We start from the raw sequence: 14503 nt of genomic DNA on the forward strand, positions 1-14503 counted from the left end.
TAATATGATCATATTTTCTTGACCTGGTAAGGACTCTAGCCGCTGCATTTTGGACCACCTGTAGCTTTTTTATTGAAGATGCAGGACAACCACCTAGCAGTGCATTGCAATAGTCCAGTCTAGAGGCCATGAATGCATGGACTAGCTTTTCTGCATCAGAAACAGGTATCATGTTTCGTAGATTGGCAATGTTTCTAAGATGGAAGAATGCTGTTTTTGTAACATGGGCAATATGATTTTCATAAGACAAGTTGCTGTCTAATATAGCACCCAGTTTCAACTGGTCTTGTTGAGATATACAGTATAGTTGAGTATCATCAGCATAACAATGGAAACTAATTCCGTATTTTCTAATAATATTACCAAGGGGTAACATGTATATTGAAAATAGCAGATCCTTGTGGCACTCCATACTTTACTGGTGATAATTGAGATGACTCCCCGTTTAAATAAACAAAGTGGTAGCGATCGGACAGGTAGGATCTAAACCATCTTAAAGCCTGCCCTTGAATACCCGTATAGTTTTGTAATCGATCTATGAGTATGTCGAACACAGCACTAAGATCAAGTAAAATTAGCAATGAGAATTGTCTGACGTTACTGACGGTAACAACTCTTTTAGTAATTTAGTGGGTACAGGATCTAATAGGCATGTTGTTGCTTTAGATGCAGTGATAAGTTTATTTAGCTCATCCTGTCCTATATTTGTAAAGCACTGCAGTTTTTCTTTGGGTGCGATGAATGAAGCTGAAGTATTAGACGCTGTAGAATCTAAATTTGTTATTGTATTTCTGATGTTATCTATTTTAATAGTGAAGAAATTCAATGCATTACTATTAAACTGTGAGGGAATATTTAGAATCGGGTGGCGTCTGGTTATTTGTTAATCTAGCCACTGTGCTAAATAAAAACCTTGGATTGTTTTGATTATTTTCTATGAGTTTTTTGGGGTGCAATGTCATCTGCTGGTGTTGGTCCATTGTGTTTTTTGAAAACCAATGTCACTGCACCCGTTTACCAAGAAATTTTGGAGCACTTCATGCTTCCTTCTGCTGACCAGCTTTTTGAAGATTCTGATTTCATTTTCCAGCAGGATTTTGGTTAAATGACCATGGTGTTGGTGTGCTTGACTGGTCAGCAAACTCACCAGACCTGAACCCCAGAGAGCATCTTGGTATTGTCAAGAGGAAAATGAGAAACAAGAGACACAACTGATCACCTCCATGCCACGCCGAATTGGGGCAGTAATTAAAGCAAAAGGAGCCCCTGCCAAGTATTGAGTACATGTACAGTATATGAACATACTTTCCAGAAGGCCAACTATTCACTAAAAATGTTTTTTTTATTGAAGTATGAAGTTCTTATGAAGTATTCTAATTTGTTGAGATAGTGAATTGGTGGGTTTTTGTTAAATGTGAGCCAAAATCATCACAATTAAAAGAACCAAAGACTTAAACTACTTCAGTCTGTGTGCACTGAATTTATTTAATACACGAGTTTCACAATTTGAGTTGAATTACTGAAATAAATGAACTTTTTCATGACATTCTAATTTATTGAGATGCACCTGTAGTTGTAAAGCACTGCAGTTTATCTTTTGGTGCGATGAATGAAGCTGAAGTATTATATGCTGTAGAATCTACATTTGTTATTGTATTTCTGATGTTATCTATTTTATCAGTGAAGAAATTCATAAAGTCATTACTATTAAACTGTGAGGGAATATTTAGATCGGGTGGCGTCTGGTTATTTGTTAATCTAGCCACTGTGCTAAATAAAAACCTTGGATTGTTTTGGTTATTTTCTATGAGTTTGTGGATATGCTCAGACCTGGCAGCTTTTAGAGCCTGTCTATAGCTGGACATACTGTTTTTCCACGCAATTCTAAAAGCTTCAAAGTTAGTTTTTCTCCATTTGCGCTCATGATTACGAGTTTCTTTCTTGAGAGAATGGGTATTACTGTTGTACCATGGCGCTGTACGTTTTATTATTATTATTTATTATTTAATTTTTTTACAATGTAAAGCTAATGATATGATATAAAAAAGTTAGACAACAGAAATAGTGTACACTGATACAGATACAATAGATATTGATTTTATCACAAGACCTGTGAAAAGTTTAGGGGTTTATGAGTTTAGTGACTGACAGTGAACATGATGCTGTAGTTCAAAAGGCCCCATTTGCATCTACAACAAGATTCTTCTTGATAATTAAGCAGCTGCTCACAGCAGGGAAACCCTGATAAGCATTTTGATGGATTCGATGTAATCAACCGGCTCTCGCATATATATACATGCAGATGTATGTAACTGTAGATGTCAGGTTTCTGTGTGTGAACAGGCAGAGAGCATGAAGTTGAAATGTTTTTTGGAGGTCAGATATTTTTGACAAGATTTTGAACCAGAAATGGTCCACAGGATGTCAATTTTGAAAATGTCAAAAGGATTCTTCTAACATTTTTTAGTCCTGTTTGACTTGGCTTTGAATGTCGAAATCCAACACACTACAATTATGATTTTTACTTTAATTTTACTTCACTTTAATTTTACTTTAATGTATATACATGAACTGCACAGCATTACTAAATAATCCTGGCTGTAACATTTAGCAAATTTTGTCATTAACCCTCATTAGTACCCTAATTCTGTTTGCATATGCCTTTATCACAGCTCTCAAGCTCACATATACTGCACCGAATCTGCTGGTTTGTTTTTGTCTGTTTGTTGTTTCTGCCTTCTGTTTTAGCTGCAGCTTATGCAGCTGAGATCCATCTGACTGACAATAACAAAGGACACACAGGACTTTGACCATAAAGAGGATCTTCAAACAGACAGATCAAGCTCAGAATATGATGGCTGAAGCGTTTGAAGTACACATGGGAGCGCAACACCAATGAGGCGTGGTCTGTCAGGGGTACCCTGGTGGATAAAAGCTACACCCGCTCCTTTCAGAAAAGCAGGCTTTATTTCTTTCCCTAAATTATGTTTCCAATACTTATGTCTGTGGTAAATATATTGGGAATTCCTTATTTTCTAACATCTGAACACATCAGGGAGAATGTTCAAATACTGATCACTCTACACACAATCATCCTGACTCCCATAGCGGTACACTACATGGCCTAGTATGCAGAAACCCAAACCCTATACCCATATGTGCTTGTTGAGCATTTGTGACAATTTCAACACCATGGATCAACTGGGAGCTGATTCTACCTACAACAGCTTCCTCTTTTCTCTTTTATTTTTAACAAAAATTACATTTGTACCAAGGGGGTGTTTTGCCCACAGGTGGGGTAAAATGCCCTCAGCCTGACAAAGCAATTTTCTTTATACACTTACAGCAAAATCAGAGTACATGCAGTTTTAGCTTAAAATTAAAAATAATACAATCAATAATTATGAATGACAAAATTATAGCCTATTTGAAAAATATTGTTAGCTGATGCTAACTGGCTAACTAAGTAGCTACTGATGGTAACTTGAGGTAATTTTCAAATATAACGTCCAAATATTTTTTTTGAATGATGGGAATTGGGAATTGAAAATTTCAATTCGAGCGGAAAATTTGCATGACGTGTTGTCGAGTAAGGCAGTCAACTAAGAGCTTATTGACACGTCCAGTTTGACATGTCCAGTTGTATCAGAAATGCAAAAGTTTTGTAGACAAATGCAGATTTTCGCAGGAATGCAAAACTTTCATGAGCAAACTCAAAATTTCCTAAAGGAAAGCAAGTTTTTTCAACAAATGCAAATGAAGTTTATCACAGGAATTAAGTTTCTTGGAGGAGCGCAAATGTTTTCAAGTGAATGCAAAGTTTCTCAAGGAGAACGTTTTGCAAGTGAAAGCAAAACTTTCCCCCTAGAAAAGTTAAACGCATAGATTTTTGGAAGAACAAAAAGATTTTGCAAGTGAATATAACGTTTCTCTGTGAACTACAAACGTTTTGGTAATGGCCGGGGAACACAAAACTTTTGTAAGAGAATACAAATTGAAATAGATCTCATATGTTTCCATCACCATGTGCCTTTCACAATGGGTCAGCCAGATGCTTCTTGTCCCATAAGGGGCTCTGTACTGTATATTAATGTGTGCTTCAGTTAGAGAAGCTTAATTAATCGGAAGTACTTGTACCATTAATCAGAAGTACCATGTGGGCAATATACTGATAGTTATATTCATACATTTTTATGTTTGTTTGTTGTCTGTAGAGAGCTCTGTATTTCACTTTGCAATGCACATTCAGAGTTACCATCTTCATGGCAAACTTAATAAAATGAATCATATGGCTAACTGAAAATTTAGTGGAACAAATCTGAGTCAATATCACAGATAAATTAAAATAAAGTAAAAAGCTAAAGACCATGTCAGACTGCTCTACCATTGAGATGGTAGTTTTCTGGTTTAGTGCCACTGAGGTCTTCAACTGTGCTTTCAAAGCAGCAGATCGACAGCTCTATTGATTTCCTGATTAATGCAGCACACTGCTATGGGCACCGTGTGCTAAGGCACTGTTTTCATTTGTGCATGATCTCTGGATTGCTGAATCCACAGAATCAAATGGCTCTGTTGGTACTTTCCTTACCAAACTTTAGCCAAGCTCTTCAATTAACCCTTCATGCAACATCATGGGTTTGTGACAGATTAAATATGCTCTTGCACCGATGAATTAACATGAGGCAATTTGCAATCAGAATATATCTTGTTTATATAAAATATATATGTTTATGTCAAACATCAATATTAGGTACAAAAACCTTTTCACTTGTTAAACTTATGCTACTTCAAGTTGGCAATTAAATATGTTTTAACAACAAAAGAGCAAAAAACTTTCAGCACAGGAAAAGAGAGTGGGCATCTTGGAAGCAGTACAGATTACTATTAAAATTATTTTCAGGTCAAATTGTGTGTCATGTCAAGTGTTATACCTTGTTCCTGTTTAGGGAATTGTCATATGTTATGATGTCCGTTTTCATTTCCCTGAGCATACACTGAACAATCTTTGCAAAGTGATCAGTAGCTAAACAAGATTTCTCATTATGATTATGGTCTAAATAAGTTTAAATCTCTTCCAGTATTAGTTACTTAATGTCTTCTTTTCGGATGTGTCTTTGCTGTTTGTTCTGTTCGGAAGCCAATCAACTGGAAGGACTTATTTTATAGTTCAACAACACTGAACATTTTCATTGTTTATATCACTTTGTGTTTTTCCAGTAGATGGCGACAAGCTGATTGAGTGAGTCACTGATTCATTCATAATTGATTTGTTCGAAAACACTGATTCATTAGGAATGATTGCAATTACGGATATGCGAGGCTATTGCGCTGCAGCTTCGTTTGGAAGTATTCTCATTTTTGGAGAAAAATAAAGAAAGGAACTGGCAATATTGCTTCTAAAATCTAAGTTACTCAATATTAAGTTCTTGTTTATTGAGCTGTCGTATGCAAAACACTCGCAATAGTGTTGTATTTTTTGATATATTGTAAATATACTTTTGGATCTCATATCGTTAGCTTTGGTAACACATTATAGTGTCTTTGCATTTAGATACGACTTTGTTAACACTGTACACTGTTCATATCAAAGTGTATTTATACAAAATTATCATAACATTGTTAGACGCATGTTTCCATATCATCTTGCCATAAAGGTAGCCTATGGATCAAAACAATATGGCTTGTACCATTCCCTACGTGTTAAAGTGACAGTGACGAAAACATCTATGAGTAAAATAATATTACTGCTGTAATTATTTATATTTACATGTAATGGATATCATATCGTTAGCTTTGGTAACACATTATAGTGTCTTTGCATTTAGATACGACTTTGGTAACACTGTACACTGTTCATATCAAAGTGTATTTATACAAAATTATCATAACATTGTTAGACGCATGTTTCCATATCATCTTGCCATAAAGGTAGCCTATGGATCAAAACAATATGGCTTGTACCATTCCCTACGTGTTAAAGTGACAGTGACGAAAACATCTATGAGTAAAATAATATTACTGCTGTAATTATTTATATTTACATGTAATTTGTAACAGAAAACTGGGGTAGTTGTTACACGTATTACTCCAGTGAATATGTGACAACTAGCCCCAGACTCCCCTATAACATTTGGTAAAGTGAGACCATTTTTGTGTAGGTTAAAGAAGACAGATTTCCAGGCACAGATTTCTGTGTCGATGCCGCAGGGCCATGATGTCTTTGAGGGAATGAATGTTAGGGTGGATGGGAGATGGTGTGCTGAGAATGTTTTACATGCAGGAGTCGGAGAGGGTCTGCATAAAGATATTGATTACTGCTGGGATCACCGGGCAATGAGCATATCTCTGTCCAACAATGTAATCATCCAAACACCAATTGTAATTCACTAGATGCTATAGCCGCATCAAAATGAGCCGCGTAATGGAGCCGGGGAGGGGGGCTGACAGAGGCTGAATGCATTTGCCCTCAGATGTCCTTCAGCTCATTAAAGTCTCATAGCACATATGTTTATGCTCCCAGCTTACAATGCCAAACTAATAGGGAAAACATAACGATTAAGGTGATGGATATATGTTTATATATGTAAAATATGGTATTTACATATAGCCATCAGCCACACATCCATCTGATTATGTATTTAATTTCTTTAGAAATCAACAGCGAATGTTAACATCTTTGATTAAACATATAGATCACTTGTAAATCCATTAAATATTCTGTAATTATTTACTCACCCTTATATCATTTCAAACCTGTAAGAACAAAAGTAGTGAAGTTCTTTAGAATCAGCACTTTTTAGATTGTTTTATCCTAACGGTCTGAATGATTCGTTTACAAATTGATCTGATCTGGTTCAACTCACTGATTCCGTGTTCTGGACGCAGTGTTTAGCAACCCACTGGAGATGATTTATAATCTCCATGAATTTTAATTTTAATCAATGGTATGACTTTAGAAGCCTTGGATTATGTTGGAATATTTGTTTTTTGCTTGGATGCTTTTGCATCTCGTTTTCAGGCTTGAAAGCTCCGGTCCCCATTTTCTTTGTAATTGCATGGAAAAGAGTAACCAGTACATTCTTTAGAGTTTCTCCTTTTGTTTTTAACATAAGATTGAAAGTCATAAGTTTGCAACAATGTAAGAGTGAGTAAATGATGAAATAAATGATGTTTCTTTTGGTTGAATTAATCCTTAAAAGTCTCACAAAGTCTAATTTTCAAACTTAATTACAAAAAATGCAGTTAAACAAGATTATTTAAACTTTATGCCTATGGAATTATTTGACCTCTGAAAAAAAGTGTGCGGGGAGGGAAAAGAGCTGCTCGCCTGTCATCCGCTCAATTGATCCCTTGACAGGCATCACCTAACAACAAGTCAATCAAAAAAAGTTGCAGGCAGCAGCGGATTGTCAATACTCAATCAAGAAATGCCTTCTGGTGGTTAATGCTCAGGCTTGATCCTGGATAATAATGATATCCAGCTTCAGGTGAGGGTGAGGTTGTGAAGGTTTATCCTCCCTGGGTGTTCTGGATTGGCAGCAGGAATTAATCCTCCGCTCATGCACTCTGCCGACTGCCTCGTGAAACACAAAGTGTGGATTACGTGACCAATGTTTGGACAAAGGGGTGTAACGAATCAGCTCATGGGAAATATGAATAATTAATCATAACTAGTTATAATTAATTATGAATATTTTAGATCCGCTGTAGATATTTAGCTGACCTCTCAGGGTCAACTGTCTTGTCAATTCTAAGAACGTTAATTTCCTGGTTAAGGGAAATAACTTCCTTACTGTACAATTCTACAAAAGCTTGTAGCATAAATCTGCATGACTAAGTGACTCCAGTTATGACCAAACAATGAACCACGTCAAGTGTGATACAAGTAAGGTTTTATTAACTACATAAACACTTAAACTAGTCTAACATACACATAAACACTTAAACTGGTCTAACATACACGTCCTCATATGGCTTGTTAACTGAGGGGTGTTACAGAGTATTTGTTAAATATAGCTAACAAAATATATATTGTGTGTTTGATTGGTCCAGACGCTACAGGGGGAATGATTTCAAGGCTTGGAATAGGACAGAAGTTTGCATGTTTAAAAATGATAAGAGCAAAGTGTCGGCTGGAGAAGAACAGGCGTAATTATTTTGCTGATAAAAGGCAGGAATGTTGGCAAAACCCACCGACTTGCATAAGATGTTTTACGAAATAATCCTGGCTTGGTGACTGAAAAGGGGACAAAACAGACCAGCATGTTCTCAAAAGCTATAGTGATTGAACTATATGCAGCAACTGCTTTGTGCCGCTTACCTTGTTGTTTTTAGCTGTGTGTTTGTGACTGTGTAGTGAAGCGTAGCTAATCGTCTTCAGCATATTGCCCCTTTTTGATGCCCACTACTAAATCAAGAAGGCATTTTGCACCTAGAATCCCCTTTTTTCATATGCTCATCAAATGGCTCTATTTCAGTAAAATGGCGCCTCTGTTAGTCAGGCCTGTCAAAGAAAAGTAAACAAACCTGAAACGCAGCTGTTCAAACTCACACGGAAATACACAAGAGAACAGAGCAAAACAAACCACCAACACAAATGCTGTAAAGCAGAGATTGTTCTAAAAGTGCTGTCATGTGCTTGAGCATTGGGAGATTCGGGGCTATGTCATCTATTAGCGCATACCACATCATATTACTTATACATTTAATATGTATTCATTGGCGGCTAATATAGCTACAATGTTTTTAAGTTTTTGAAAAAATCTCTTATGCTCACCAAGGTTGCATTTATTTGATTGAAAATACAGTAAAATGGTTATATTTTGAAAATTATTACAATTAAGAATAACTGTTTTCTATCTGAATATATTTTAAAATGTAATCTATTCCTGTGATGGTAAAGCTGAATTTTCAGCAGCCATTGCTTCAGTCTTCAGTGTCACATGATCTCTCTGAAATCATTCTAATATGCAGATTTGGTGCTCAAAAACATTTATTATTTTTTATCAATGTTGAAAACAATTTTTGCTGCTTAATATTTTTATGGAAACCATGACACACTACCATTCAAAAGTTAATTATTTAGCAAGGATGCATTAATTCAATCAGAAGTGATGGTAAAGACAGATGGGAATGGGAAAGAAATTGTTATTTGCACTTTTTTTCTATTTATTCTGTCTAGAAACCATTTTAAACTCTGCTTGTGTGACAAGACCATTTAGTTTGGTGCTTCGTCTGCTGCCTCTCAGCACTAAAAGGACGTCACATTCACCACAGTGCAATGTTGAACTAGACAGCCATGAATTAATTGTTGCTGCAGCAAGGTGCTGTTTCTAGGTAACATATTGATTGAATGGTTAAGTATGCAAAACATCGGTTACACTTTAAGAAGAAAAACATCACAGTATACAAGAACTGGCTCTGTGATTAATAGCTCCCTCCACAGGAATATGTCAGCATGGCAAACTGAGTTTGGTTTTACCCATGAACAGTGGAGACTTGAGCTGAATGTGGAGCATACTGTATGCCATTTGTGAACACACTAGAGATTTACTGAAAAAAAGGGTTTGTTTGGACTAATTTAGTTTTTGTTAGTTTATCATTAAGAAATTACATTACAGCAGAACTACTATGGTTTCCTGAGGGATTCCTAAGGAATAGTGCAGCGGAAAGATTCTGCATTTGAAAACTTTCTGGTATATGACAAATTTTGTGGCCTGAAAATTTAAATTGAATTTAAAGGCAGGGTATGTGATTTTTCAAAAACTGATTCGGGCCGAATGTTTTGGTGATTTCAAATATCAACATTGGCTACCAGAAATCACTTACTCTGCCTTTACTACACAGTTAGCCTAATCATTAAATAAACAGATGTCATGGTTTAACAGTATTGTAAAAGGACCATTAGGGAATAATTAAACTACCATTCAAAAGTTTGGCGTCAGTTTTTTTTTTTATTAATACATTTTTTTAATAAAACATTTTTTTCAGCAAAGGCATTAAGGTCACAGTAAATACTTCGACATTGTTACAAAACATTCCTATTTCAAATAAATGCTGTTCTTTTGAACTTCCTATTAATCAAGAATCCTGAAAAAAGGTATCACAGTTTCCGCAAATATATTAAGCAGTTTAAGCAACTGTTTTCAACATTGATAATAACAAGAAATGTTGCTTGAGCACCAAATAAGCATAACAGTATGATTTCCGAAGGATCATGTGACACTGATGACTGGAGAATTGGCTCAAAAGAAGAAAAAAAAAAATGAAAATGAAAATAAATAAATAAATAAATCACACTATTGCAGTTTTTACTGTATTTTTGATCAAAACTAGTAAATGCAGCCTTGGAGAGCGAAAAATACTTAAAAAAAAAAAATAATAATAATATTAGGGACCCCAAACTTTTTGAATGCTAGTGCATACTGCTCATATGCACAGATTTTACAGTGTTGTAGAGATGCCATTTCATATGTACTCTTCACATTTCTGAGTTTGAAGAGGAGGAAATAGGGTTGACAGTACAACTTGAATAGGTAAATGGAAGATCATAGTGAATGTTACTGCAAAAGAGCTATATACACTCTAAAAAATGCTGGGTTAAATATAACCCAGCGCTGGGTTAAAAAGGGACAAACCCAGCTATTGGGTTGTTTTGACCCAGCGGTTGGGTTGTTTTGACCCAGCTAACCCAGCATTTTTTAGAGTGTATATATATAGAGAATAGTGAAGATATTTCCACAAAAGTAAAGAGCAAGTAAAGAGCATGTTTCCACACCTTTTTCACAAACCAGAAAAAAAAGATGAATTAGAGCAGTCACAGGAAAGGAAGGAGACACATTTACTGTCACTTCCTCAGCAGCTCTATTTGAAACCATATGTGACGGCATTTGGAAGGTGTGTAACCTAGTTCATTTTGTCGACACTATTAAATATTTTTTTCTTACATCATATGTATCTAATTATATATTCTTATATCACATTTCTCAGATAACACGAATAATTATTCTAGCAATTTAGCTAGATAGCTAACAAATAAAACAAAAAATCTAACTAAAGCAATTTGGTATTCAGACACCTGCCATCACTAATCATGGGGTTGTCGCTAAAGCCATTTGTGTAAGTGACGCATGAATTTCACTGTAGCAGTGTGGAATGTTTTACTAAATTTAACCGGCTAAATTAGTGTATAAATGTGAAAATGGTCCTCGGCAACTTGGTCCATTGAAACAGTTTACAATTAATTAACTATTGTGTTTTGTGTGAACATCCCACCAGGACGCCTTGCTCTAGATGGGCAAAATAGCAAAAACAGGAAAAGGGTTTTGCACACTTGGGTGTGAAAAAATGAGTCATATTTACTTTGTACCTTAAAATAGAAATACTTGTCTAGATCTCAGACATTTCCTGCCTTTTTTACTGTGATGTATTTCCATGTGATCCCATGATTCCTTATCCCAGGGCCAGAGTGTATATTCATCTCATTGGGGAGCAGAGTTGTGTCATCTTAGTGGGATGAGATCAGAGCTTGGCCTCTGCAGTGCTGATGCTGCTTCATCTCCTCACCCAGGTGGCATTAACATCAACCAGATCCCTGAGATGGCCTGCAGATGGAACCTCCGCTCATCTGCTGCTCAGGAAGTCATTGATTCTGAAGCTCAGCGTGGGTAATGAAGAAGATGATCACATATTCTCTTTGTATGCTTTTGCCACCGTTCTGTGTGGATGAATTTTAGATTTGGAGTTCTAATGCAGAATTGAGAAGTATGTTGATTCACATTCATAAAATGTTTTATTAGATGTTATGAGCTCAAAAAAAGGATTAATTGTTCACAATAATACCAATAAGATGCATTTGGAAAATTATTAACTTTTACATTTAGACTTTAAAGGACTGGATTAAAGACTGGACAATCATGCTGGCTCTTATTATAGATGGGCTCCAATGTAATTAATTATAAACCCCTTTGACCGATAAGTTAAGTCAAGTATTTAAATTATTGCCTTATTTTTGTAATGTTTTTTTTTGCAACATATTATAGTCTACAATAAAGCTATCACAGTATCATTCAGTATTAAAAAAATGAATTTTTGGGGGTTTCTATGATTTTATTCCTTTTTATAATAAAGCCGTTACAGTTAAAAGAATAATTCACCCGAAAATTTGAGCTCCTGGACTGTTTGACTTTGGCTGTGGATTACAGGTAATAATTTTATAAATAATATCCAGTTTCTTGCACAGACGGATAATTTTGCATTATAAGACCCTTAATATATCATTAGGAGTCACAATTATTAGTTTTGTGCTTCAAGTATTTGCGGCATCCCATGACTTGCATACTGTAAATCACCAAGGACTATGGATTCAGCTAGAATGTTTCTTTAGTGTTCTACTGAAGAAAGAAAGTCAGCTACTTTCTACAATCCTGGGGTGCGTTTCCCAAAACCATTGTTTGCTAACTAATAGTTGTTAGATCCATTGAACTCTGTTGGTAACTACGGAACTTGCGACCATAGTTGCTTTTGGGAAACGCACCCCTGGATGGTAAATTAACAGCAAAGTGAACTGTTCATTTAATTAGTGTTCAGGTACTAAATAGTCAACTAAAAAATGTAAGACCTGATAAGGACAGATTTCTGCAAAATCTTAAACAGCAAAATAGTAACATTTATTCATTGTATAGTGAACAAAATGTGTTATGTTCGAAAATGCATGAGGATTGAATATATATTTGCATCAATTATATATGCATCAATTTTATGTTTGTTTGTTTATTTGTTTATTGATTGATTGGTATTTTATATCCACTGGTATTACTGGTATTATTATTATTATGCTTTTAGTCCAGCCATCTATCACAAGCTGATTTTACAGTGCATAGCAACAAATAGGTGTTGCTATTTATTGTTTATGGGTTGGTAAGTCAAATCAAAAGGGCCTTTTTTCATAGCCCTGTTGTACAATACAATTTAGAGCAAGAAGCTATTTAATAAGATGATAGAATTTAAGAAATTATTCCACGATTCTTGTAGTTTCAGAAAATCAATAATCATTATCACCGTGTAACTACATTGTGACCTACGAGCATCCAGGACTCACCTGATGCTGATGTGAATTATTTAAAAGACAGCTGAGGAGAATAAATAGACTGAATGCATGACAAGCCACTCCAATCTGAAGCATGTAATGGGCCCCTAGTGGCTTTAGCTCGCAGAGAAGATTTGCTTTGCTTACCCTTCCCAGCTCTGATAACATGCTGTTTTCAAAAACTTGACCTTGGGCGCTCAGGCGAAACCAGTCAAATCGCAGTGCTTCAGTCCAGTCGGTTAACGTTTTATCTCAGGATGAGCCCGTAATAAATATTTGAAATGTTGTGGGGACCACAGTCCAGACTGTTTAGCCATCTGATATGTTTGTGTGAGTGTTTGTTGCTGGATGCAAAAGTTTACTTTGTGCTGTATGCAGAGATGTATAGTACCAAAGAACACACCAGAGCCTTCTGGGTAAACAGTTTAATTACTTCTAAATTGCAAAGTGACCTGTCATATTAACCACAGTTAATATAATTTGTTAACGGTTTATGATTTAAAATAGGTGCACAAATGGTGTCGCACATGTGCATTTGATCTAAAGCTTTAATTTCTTTAAAGGGGTCATATGATGCAATTTCAAATTTTCCTTGATCTTTGGAGTGTTACAAGATGTTCGTGCATAGATAAGATCCCTAAAGTTGCAAAGACTAAAGTCTCAAATCCAAAGAGATATTCTTTATAAAAGTTAAGACTTGTCCACGCCCTCCTAATGATGCAAATCATAAAATGTTTGAAGAATTCAAACTCAGATCCTTTTTCTTTGTGCTGTCTGTTAAAGCAGGCCAAAATTCCCAATAAAGAAGCTAGAGTATAAATAAATAAATGAAATAACGAATGTACTAATGGATAAACAGCCCATAAATAAATATATTTTCATATTGGGTCGAACAAAAGATGATAGACAGGTAGAATACTTGGTCAAAGTATTTTTGTCTTTTGGGGAAGTTGTGGAGAAGCAGTTTCCCTGACAACAACTCAGTCATAAATTATTGTGAAATTCCGTCAATCTGTCAACCCCGTCGTTTTGGAAATGTTTTTTTTTTTATAAGACTTTCAAAAGTATCTCATTACGGGCCAAATTATCATATCTGTCATATTTCTGTCCCAATCGCTCAGCTATTCTGAATAATTTCCAGCAGTGTATAATAGAGAAACACACCCAAATATTCAGATGTGTGCAGCACATTTTATGGAAGACTGTCTCCTGATCCTGGGATACTACAATGCCGGCTGTTCTGACTCACAGTCTTTAAGTAAGTTTTCATATTTAAATAATTTGCCACTGACTAATCAAACGCGAGTTTTGAGCACTGTAGAGTAGTGCTTGTTGTTTGTCATTTCTCCGATCACAAATGCAGACATGGTTTTATGTTTACGCGGCGCGATGCAAAATAACGAATGTACTAATGGA

Source organism: Sinocyclocheilus rhinocerous, unplaced genomic scaffold, assembly GCF_001515625.1.
Source record: "Sinocyclocheilus rhinocerous isolate Xijiao unplaced genomic scaffold, SAMN03320098_v1.1 scaffold507, whole genome shotgun sequence".
NCBI lineage: Eukaryota > Metazoa > Chordata > Actinopteri > Cypriniformes > Cyprinidae > Sinocyclocheilus > Sinocyclocheilus rhinocerous.